We start from the raw sequence: 11,044 nt of genomic DNA on the forward strand, positions 1-11,044 counted from the left end.
GTTGCATAAAGATTTCTGGACTCAAAACATGAATTTTCTACCTTTATGTCACCGCTTATGTGTCAATCATTCGTGATGTTTATCGAAATAACAAAATACTGTTTTTAGCTAGTAAATTTAGTAGGATAATTCTGCACCACCCCAGGAAATAAACGGGTACACAGCTGCTAAACGTATTCTACAATGTTTCGAATTCTCCATTGGCCTCGCAACAGCCAGAAAACGTTCATAAACCGAAGTGTTTCTTAAGCTAGCTAGCAATGGGAATGCTCGCACATCTAAAACGCAGTGGCATTTATACTGGGATCTGAATTACCGCGTGTACAGGCAGCTGGATTTTTTTTTTTTTTTTTACTTTCCTGTAAACGTGATTTGGATCGAAAGCGTAGTTACGAGTAATATGCTGATGCATCGCCTGCAACTAGAACATTTCGAATAACGAGTAGGAAGAATTATTTATGCAGCCCTCATCTTCAGTAACTGTCGTAGCTATTTTCGTTGTTAGGATTTCGTCACCTAAAGCAATTTTACGCCTACCCATAGTATGTTGGTAGCACTTCGTCGCCTTGGCTGTTATGCTGTGTAGCAGACTTTAAAGCTGTGCGGATCAGCATAACGAAAATGCGAGGGGTCTCGCTCGTTTTGTCCACGACTGTACATAAAACCACATCTTATCACCAGGTAAAGTCTCTGAAATTGTATCATTTCATTTGCGTAGGTTTGTTATTGTCTCAGCGATGCTGTACCAATTCCTGTGTCATGTGTTTTTTGCTCGTTTCTGTCGGCATCGTTGTTAAAACAGCAGTGGTCGCTTTTCCTGTTGCCTATTATAACGCAGCATTCTCAAGCAATGGAAATTTTACGCATAAAAACTACTCGTTTTATGAAAAAAATTAATTAAAAACAAAAATTTTTAGCACTTTTGCTATTCCTAATTGGTATTTCAGCTTTTTTACCTAGTTGTGAGTAAAAAATAAACACCTGTCATAATCGACACCAAACATATACCAGGGGGAGGGGGAGAGAGGTGGGGGAGGGGGAGAGAGGTGGGGGAGAGAGGTTGGGGAGAGAGTGGTGGAAGAGGGGGAAGAGGGGGTGTCACGGAATATAACACCGTAAGCAAGCTGGCAATACGAAATGAGAGAACTGAATAACATCTCGAGCTTCGTAAGACACGTGATAGCGTACGAAGTGAATCGACCATAATGTCTAGCTTTGCCCCATGCTCAATTGTTACCCCACTCCATCTTTATTTTCAACTAGATCTTCATTTCCCTATGCACTTAGCTGCTGCAGTTTACCGAGATTTCTTATCCTCAGAACTCGTTATGTCAGAAATAACTTTCGTAATGCCATAAGTGCATTACGTATTGTATTATTGTCTCAGCAGTGCAAGCTATACAAGTAGTATTAACGTTATTATTTCTTAGTCTGTACTGTTATTCTTTCTACATACTGTAGTGATACACCCATTCGTTCAATACATATATCAGAGGTAAGATGTTCTTGACTGAGAAGAGTCGGTAAGTGGTGAGGTTGTTTAAATGGTAGGTGCTGATACCAGACCTAACGGTTCAGTGACTCCACCGAAGTGTTTAGCAGTCAGACATCCCTACATGCAGAGATGCAGACACGAGTTCCACGGAAGTGGATGGTGCGGAAGGAAGAGCTCCATGAACTCTAAGAACGCGCAATGTCAAAGATTATTAATGTATAGTAATTATTAACTATCAAGTTGAATATCAGATCTGTAACGTACGTAGTACAGAGAGGCAGTATACGACTCGGTAGCTGTCCTCATTTATCATGTTTTGAGGCGTAATCTTGAAGATAACACACTACTGGCCATTAAAATTGCTACACCAAGAAGAAATGCAGATGATAAACGGGTATTCATTGAACAAATGTATTATACTAGAACTGACATGTGATTACATTTTCACGCTATTTGGGTGCAAAGATCCTGAGAAATCAGTACCCAGAACAACCACCTCTGGCCGTAATAACGGCCTTGATACGCTTGCGCATTGAGTCAAACAGAGCTTGGATGGCGTGAACAGGTACAGCTGCCCGTGCAGCTTCAACACGATACCACAGTTCATCAAGAGTAGTGACTGGCGTATTGTGACGAACCAGTTGCTCGGCCACCATTGACCAGACGTTTTCAATTGGTGAGAGATCTGGAGAATGTGCTGGCCAGGGCAGCAGTCGAACATTTTCTGTGTCCAGAAAGACCGGTACGGAACCTGCAAATGCGGTCGTACATTAACCTGCTGAAATGTAGGGTTTCGCAGGGATCGAATGAAGGGTAGAGCCACGGGTCGTAACACATCTGAAATGTAACGTCCACTGTTCAAAGTGACGCCAATGCGAACAAGAGGTGACCGAGACGTGTAACCAGTGGCACCCCATACCATCACGCCGGATGATACGCCAGTATGGCGATGACGCATACACACTTCCAATGTGCGTTCACCGCGATGTCGCTAAACACGGACGCGACACTCATGATGCTGTAAACAGAACCTGGATTCATCCGAAAAAATGACGTTTTGCCATTTGTGCACGCAGGTTCGTCGTTGAGTAGACCATCGTAGGCCCTCCTGTGATGCAGTGTCAAGAGTAACCGCAGCCACGGTCTCCGAGCTGATGGTCCACGCTGCTGCAAACGTCGTCGAACTGTTCGTGCAGATGGTTGTTGTCTTGCAAACGTCCCCATCTGTATACTCAGGGATCGAGACGTGGCTGCACGATCCGTTACAGCCATGCGGATAAGATGCCTGTCATCTCGACTGCTAGTGATACGAGGCCGTTGGGATCCAGCACTGCGTTCCGTATTACCTTCCTGTACCAACCTATTCCTTATTCTGCTAACAGTCATGGGATCTCGACCAACGCGAGCAGCAATTTCACGATACGATAAACCGCAATGGCGATAGGCCACAATCCGACCTTTATCAAAGTCGGAAACGTGATGGTCGCATTTCTCCTCCTTACACGAGGCATCATAACAACGTTTCACCCGGCAACGCCGGTCAACTGCTGTTTGTGTATGAGAAATCGGTTGGAAACTTTCTTCATGTCAGCACGTTGTAGGTGTTGCCACCGGCGCCAACCTTGTGTGAATGCTCTGAAAAGCTAATTACTTGCGTATCACAGCATCTTCTTCCTGTCGGTTAAATTTGGCGTCTGTAGCACGCCATCTTCATGGTGTAGCAATTTTAATGGCCATTATTGTATAAGAAGGCGATTTGAATCTCACTTCTTAATTATGCGGTGCAGTAAACGAGGACGATAAGTTAGTTTTCTGCAGCCTGTAAGGAGGCGGAGTCTGAGCCAAGTTGAAGAGAGAACTAACACGGTTTCACGGTTGAAATGGCTCTAAGCACTATGGGACCTAACATCTGAGGGTCATCAATCACCGAGACTTAGAACTATGCAAACCAAACTAAACGAAGGACATCACACACATCCATGCCCGAGGCAGGTTTCGAACCTGCGACCGTAGCAGCAGAGCGGTTCCCGACTGAAGCGCCTAGAACCGCTCGGCCACATAGGCCGGTTTGAGGGCACAGACTAGCTGGATCCTGATTAATAATACTTAGCGGCGACCGAATATGAAGTAAGCAACATTCGTTTTATACAAAAGGAGTGTTCAGGTGGCAACTTATTTAAGTGTTCGGTGCATGAGGTGAAGTGTAACAAACCACCATACAGCACAAGCCAACCTGAAACACTTCACGTGGCAACCTTAGTAGCTAAAAGACAGATAACGTGTAACGAAAAAGCGAAACCTCAAGAAAATTTCGTAAGAAAGAGCCAAGGAGAAAACGCGTGACAAAGGGCAATGGAGGAGAAAAAAGAAAGAAAAAACCCAAACAAACAAGACGTAAGGCGTTCTATACAGGTTGACGGTGAGCTGTGCTCGCGACCAGTTTAAAAATTGTATGTGTTGTGAGTGATACAATAAGGCAACTCCAGAATACAATTAATTTCAAAATTACAGATATCAATATAGGCGATATGCTTGTTGAGATGAGAAATAAATTATTCGTTTGTGCCTGTCATCAGAAGAAAGATAGCCACGTCAGGAGGAAAGAATTTATAATTAATTTCCTAAAAATTCAGTGACTTCACTAAGCAGATACAAAATCAATTTAAGAAGATTAATAATAAAATATTCATCCCAAGGCGGAGTACTTAACAGTAAAAATGACATATTTTCTCGATTTGATGAGAAACTTGAAAATTTGGAGGAACGCTCAGCAAATACACTACATTATAAATTTTGTAATGTTTTTAAAAACGAAAGTCATACTGAAATGTATCAACAATGCGATCTTGTATGTAACGAAATTCAAGAACATATTAGGGAAATTCATACTAATGGAGATAGTTTTGGCGAATTTGCAGTAAAGGAGTGTAAATTTGTAAAGTATCAAATCTCAGATGCGCACTGTCGTATTGAACTTTTAGAACAAAGAAGCGAGAACGGATATTCCGTTTCTTCACATGATATCGTTACGGGTTTGGAGGAAAAAGTACAGACCTTAGTAGAGAAAAAGTTTCAAAAGAGTGGACCAACTTTAAATGGTGTACAGCTTTCCAGGGGTGAGGCAACTCATCCAAATAATGAATTTAAATGATTGTGGCGTGAGTTAACTAAAGCGAGAGAAGAAATCACAGAAAGCCAGTGTAGAGTGATATCTGTGTATACAAATACTTTATAGGAAGAACTACATTTAGGCAGTAGCATGAACCTGTAGAAGCATTTTCCAAAGCTTAAACCTGACGGAAATGCACACCCAACATACTTCTCACGAGTTTTTTCGAGATCTTTACCTCAAAAATGGGAGGATTCTCAGAATACAGATTTTGCATCAAGTTATCTAGTAGGTGATGCTGCTGAGTGGGGGAATGGTCACTCGGAAGAATTTATTTTATCGAACGATTTTCAAGAGAACTTTAGACGTAAATACTGGCCATATTTTGCTTATAAGTGCACAACAGTGGACCAGGGGAGAACAATATACGACTGAACTATACAAAACAGAGTCAAGAACGTTAGACTAAAATGGAGATGACGAAACAAATCTCGGGTGAACAGCCTGGTATGAGTGTGCATAGGACACAATATTTCGGCAATCGACCACGTTGCCATCATCAGGTGCGCTGATGTACTGACCGACGGTGAGCAAAATAAAAATTTACTAGGTTGCTTTTGGTCCACTAAATATATTTCAAAATGAAGCTTTCAACATTTCAAATACGGAAATCTTAGGATTAGTGTATATTAGAAATCCTACCTAATGATAGTGATACACGGTGCGCTGCTGATGTGAGAACAAGTCAAAAACTGAGGGGGTTCTCAGTGAGAAAGGCAGACATGTATTTTCGTATTTACTAGGAAGGGTAGAAAAGAAATGAATGAGTAAGGCAGAAAGCTGGACAAGTTGTAACTGCGACGCCTACGAAAATGCAATGGAAGTGAGAGGGAAATGCAACCAAGTGAATGGACGGTAGTTGGACAGAGAGGTGAGCAAAAGATGACAACAGTCTCGTGGAAGGTTGCTAGATGGCTACAGGACCGTGTTAACACACAGGAGGAGTGGCGCAGAGAGAGAGAGAGAGAGAGAGAGAGAGAGAGAGAGAGAGAGAGAGAGAGAGAGAGAGATGATGTCCGAGACGGCGATTCGTGTGAGATTGTTTTGAATGTATTGTCTTACTTCGAGCAGGTAATTAGAGAAACCAGTCAAGAGGAAAATATCTTGGAACTCCTAGTAGCTAACAGACCCGAGCTTTTCAAATCAAATTTAGGGACGGGAATTGGAAATCAAAGGGCTGTTATAGCATCAGTGCCTACATGTGTTACAACGGACATGTTAAGGACGCAGCAAAATATTTTTGCTTAGTCGACGTCAAATATTCAGCTCACAGGGCGAAGATATGCTATGGAGCAAAAACGAACGAACTTCAGAAGCATTGTGCAATTCGCCTTAGACTGCGATGTGGTGAGTGAGGATGTGAGGGATGGTACTAAGTCATGTTAGAAAGTTGTTACGAAAGTGTGGCGTTACAGATTTAAGCGAAATCGGTCCCTAGTTTATAAGCAAAAGCTGGACGAAGCCAGAACGAGCGCAAGAAGGTCAGTGCGGCAAGTTCTCAATGAATTGGAAAGTTGTCAACCGATCTGACAAGCTACTAAAAAGTTTTGGTCTTACATGAAGGCACTCAGTGGCCATAATGAATGAAGATGAAAAGGCCGAAATACTTAATCAGTATTCCCAAATTGTTTCACCGTGGACGTTTATGATTCCGTTCCTTGTTTTAATCATACGAAAGCCGAAATGGCAGATACTGGGATAAGCGTTCGCGGAACAGAAGATCAACTAAAATCGCTCATTGGTGGAAATGCATCGGGACCGGATCTCATGCCCGTGAGATTCTATGGAAACCATGCGAAATAAGTTTCTCCGCCTTCAGCAGCAGTATATCTCAAGTCGCTGCAGCAACGAAGTTTACCTAGCGGTAGGAAAAAGCACACGTCATTTCCGTTGTCAAGGAGGGTCGTCGAATATATGCACAAAATTATGGGTGTATATTGCTGACGTCCATCTTTTGCAGAAGTAGGAAACCTGTTCTGCGCTCACGTACTGTGAAGAACGAAAATCTCGTGTGTAGGAACCAACATGAAATCCTTAAAGAGAAGTATTGCGCAACACAGCTCGCTCTGTTCGTTCACGAAATCCAGAGCAGCGCATAGAATGGCAGCCGGGTTGATGCAGTGCTCTTTGGCTTCACCAAGGCATCTGGTACAGTTCTGCACTGCTGTTTAGGCAACAAAACACGAGCTTAACGAGTGCCGGACAAGATTTCTGAGTGGAAGCAGGACTTTCTGAGAGACAGAACTCCATGCGTTATTTTCAAAGGGTGAACTCGAGGAATGTGAAGGTAATTTGTAAGGTACCGTAACCCAAAAGGGCTTTGAGGGCCGTTACTGTTAGTAGTTTATGTAAATGGTTTAGTGTTAAAGGCAGAAGCTCAATGAGGATTTTTGCATATGATGCTGTTCTATACAGGAACGTTACTACGCCAGCAGATTGTAGTTGAATACAGAACGACCTGCAGATGTTCGCTGAGCGGGGCAGCCGCTGACAGGTGACCTGAACGTAAGTAAACGTAACTTATTGCGAGTAAATAGCGTAAATAGGCGAATGCATCCATCACTGTTCGATTACACTGTTGGTGAGAAATAGATGGGAAGAGTAACAACTTTAAAATATCAGTTTTTCACCCTAAGAAGAGTTACGACATGGTGGTTGACGCGAGGAGCAGTTTCGATTGAGGGTGTAAGATTTCAGACCGATATTCACTTGTTTGCGGTCACAGCAAGCTGAGCTTTCAGTACTGTGTGCAAGGAGTATCTTCAATGAACGCAGCAAGAAATTTATCTCAATTTCTACTGCATATAAAGTTTCTGTAATCTGCACCTCCATGCGTTATGTCTACTTTTGTTTATGCACATTTCTATTGCTAACACACTACCGTATGCTAACAGTGGTCGCCTAGTTTGGGAGGACATTCGATTTAGACTTCGAAGCAGCTGCTTTCGTCAGCTACTGCGCCGTAACTTTTATTAGAGTGAAAAATTAGTGCCCAAGAGTGACGGTCCACTGAACTCTCAAGTTGAATGACCTTATAAAATTGCAGCAAGTGCATATCCCAGACAGACTCATTGGAAAATTCTTGAGTCAACGTAATTCATCCATGGAAGAAGTGGCCTGTTCGACTGATTGTTGAGTATTGTTCATCATTCTGGGACATGTACCAAGTAGGATTAACAGAAGCAACGGTGAAGGCGTAATGAAGAACGGTATGTTACATCACGGGATCGTTTTGTGAGCGCGAAAGCTTTACGGAAATATAAGTAAATATAAGTCAAACTTCAGTGGCTAAGGCTACAACAGCCACTCTGATCATGGGTAGAGATGATGTTAAAATTACGACACAGTACGGCCGAAGACGAATTTCGTAACATTTATTCGCCCTACATAGGGCAGGTGAAATGACAAAAGAAAGGGTAGAGTAATCAGAGCTCCAACCGGCAGTCGTTCCCACGCACAGTTCGTATTGACGTTGATTTACGTCTTTACTTGCACGTGCTTCATGCCATCAAGACCAGATCATGTAGAGTTCAAAGTTGTTTCAGGTTAGAGGAGGTTCTTATCGGCGTAATGAAAGGTGTGAAAAGCGGCTGCTCCATCCAAGAGCCTCCATCAGCAAATCAGCAAGAGTCATATGCTATTTGTCCTATTTTTATGTGATTTTTTAATCAATACGTCCTCACGGAGTGGTGGTGGTGGTTGTTGGGATGTTTAAGGGGGACTAAACAGTTAAGGTCATCAGTCCCCCATTCCAAAAACAGGCGAGACGAAAATTTGCGGAGCAGGTAAAACCCCAAGGGGAAGGAGACCCCCCCCCCCCCTCCCAGGCACGGAAAGAACACAAAGGTGGCAACGAACACTACAGACACACGGAGCGGTAATAACAATGAATTTGGTTAGAAGTCGACTGGTTTGTGTACATATCAGCACGAGTTAATTTTCTGTCCGGGAACAATTTGTATCAGCTCCGAGTCGGGGCTAACTGCAAGTTTGCTAACGGGCTGCGGCCTGCCACGCGAGGCGCTGGGACGGCGGCTTCTCGGATAATCTGCCCTGCTGTGGGGGGGAGGGGGCAGGCCATCCACACGACAGGCCTGTCTCTCACACGGCAGACTGGCGCCGCACGCCTCAGGAGCGATGACCCTGTGAGAGTATGCGGTCTTCACGCCAGGGGTGGCAAGAGGCTGTTTTTCTGCGAGCTGGAGCAGGCTGTGACTGGGGAGAAAGTGAGGTGTGTGACGTCAGCAGACGCCACGGCGACGTGGGCGCGACACTGGCCAAAGCCTTCTAGATACAAGGCCTATGCACAGCGGCCATATTGGCACGTGACGTCACAAACTGGCGGCCATCTTATCTTTAGTCGGCAGTCCTGTTGAAAGCGTGTGCCACGTGAAACTGATACATAGTTCACACAGTATTCGCATACAGTTCTTCGAAGTATGGGATACAAGTGTTGCGTTCCCTTTTGCCAGGGAAATTATAAATCCCAAAAAGGCATGAAAGTGTACATGTTTAGATTTCCCAAATGTATGAAGTTGAGAAATCGCTAGATTGCAGCTATTCCCAGGCAGGAATTTGTGTCTACGCATCATTCAAGGGTAAGTAAATGACAAAAAATGTATAGCGTGTTTCCATTGCATCACATTTTTGTTTTTAAAAGCAGTTGTGTATCATGTACCAGTATAATTTGTTTCTTAATTCTAGACCATTGCTGCGAGGTTAATACGAAGCTGGCTGTGAAATGTCTCATATTTCCAACTATTGTCACGTAGAATAGTTATATTAATTAGTGTGGCTCGAAAATGTTTAGTATTCCTTATCATTCCTACGAGATTATCGAGTTTCCAGTACTTTTATTTGGAAGACCTACAGAATGATTTTGTTCAGTTTTACATATACACCTATTAGGAAATAATTTCAATTTGAGTAAACTACCTTAGAAAATTGTTTCAATGAATTCAGTGTTGGACAGATTAGACAGTTATATAAATCATAATTTCGAGGTAAGTGCATTGTGATTGAAGTAACAGCAGTCTGTCACACGAATTTCAGTCAAGGATATAGGAGAAACAATCTTTTCACGTTTAAGGTTCTAAAGTTCTGGAGAAACAGGGAAATAAAATATTTTTTCGGGTTTTTTTCATTTATTAAACGTTATGTCAGGAGGTGCTCCATTTTGTCGAATGATCTGAGTTTTGTGTGAGGTCAGCAAATTTTGAAGTGGAGAGGAAAATTTACGAAAATAACCGGGGAAACAAATTCTTAAATTCTGTAGGAGCTCCAGCTGCTTTATTTAAAACTGAAAACTTCTGCTTCTTGTTGCATATTGCCGATTTTTTGCTGCAAGAAAACGTAGCTCCAGAAGTAATAGACAGAATTTAAACTTACGGATTGTATTCAAGCCTAGAAACGCGTATTTAAGGCAAATCGTCAAAATAATTTTACATCTTGAAGTAACATAGAGCAGTTTTGTTCAGTTACTTTACGCAATGATATAAATTTCCATACTTTCATTACGAGGCCATGTAGAAGAGGAAAGCACGAGAATCCCTACGCGGTCTCAGCTCTAAAACTCGTAAAGTTCGTATAGCTACAGAGTGCTTAACAGCAGCGTTGCGATACAGACCCGGCCATCACTATGTGACGTCACAAGTGTGCACGCAGGCGTTGCACTGGCTCCCAAGTCAGAGCGGCGACAGGTTGTTTTTCTTTTTTCCATTTTTTCTTTTTTTTCACATCATACACGGGAGCAAGATGCGTTCCCGCTGAAAACGGTGAAGCTATTTCATTGGCTATACGTAGAGCTGCCTCGTTGTTATGGGAAAAGCTCTTGTTGCCTGACACACTGTTCCATAGACGACGGAGGATGTCTGTGTGTCTGTGTTTTAGTGTAAGATGATTCAATACGTGCTGAAAAAGAACGGAGTCGCTCTGATTTTCTGAAGCCTTTCTTGACCAGATCCTCATGGAGGCGGGCAGCCGACGAGGTAAGACGGGAACAGAGCGCCGCGGACTGCGGGTGGAGACACAGGAGCAGCGAGCCATGGTAGCTGCCGGCACTGTGAAAGCGCAAATAGCAGGTGTTCCCCACAGCACCATTTCTGGGAGACAGCGGTTTCGTTTTGTAAGAGCATTCCCAGCACTGCGGTTAAGCAAAGTCGAGTGTCAGTTCCACCAGTTTTGAGTTGAGCAGACAGTTATCGATGGTAAATTTAACTCCATGTAGTGTTCAAGAGGTCAGGACAGTGGTTGGTCGATGAAATGCAGTAATACTGCACGAACAGCTGTTACTTTGATATTGTTTTATCAGGCAACCGGTTTCGACATTCCATTCATGTCATCTACAGGCCTGTCGCATGAATGTCACAAGTACCACTTGT

This window comes from Schistocerca piceifrons, chromosome 1 (genome assembly GCF_021461385.2).
Source record: "Schistocerca piceifrons isolate TAMUIC-IGC-003096 chromosome 1, iqSchPice1.1, whole genome shotgun sequence".
In the NCBI taxonomy this organism is placed as follows: domain Eukaryota; kingdom Metazoa; phylum Arthropoda; class Insecta; order Orthoptera; family Acrididae; genus Schistocerca; species Schistocerca piceifrons.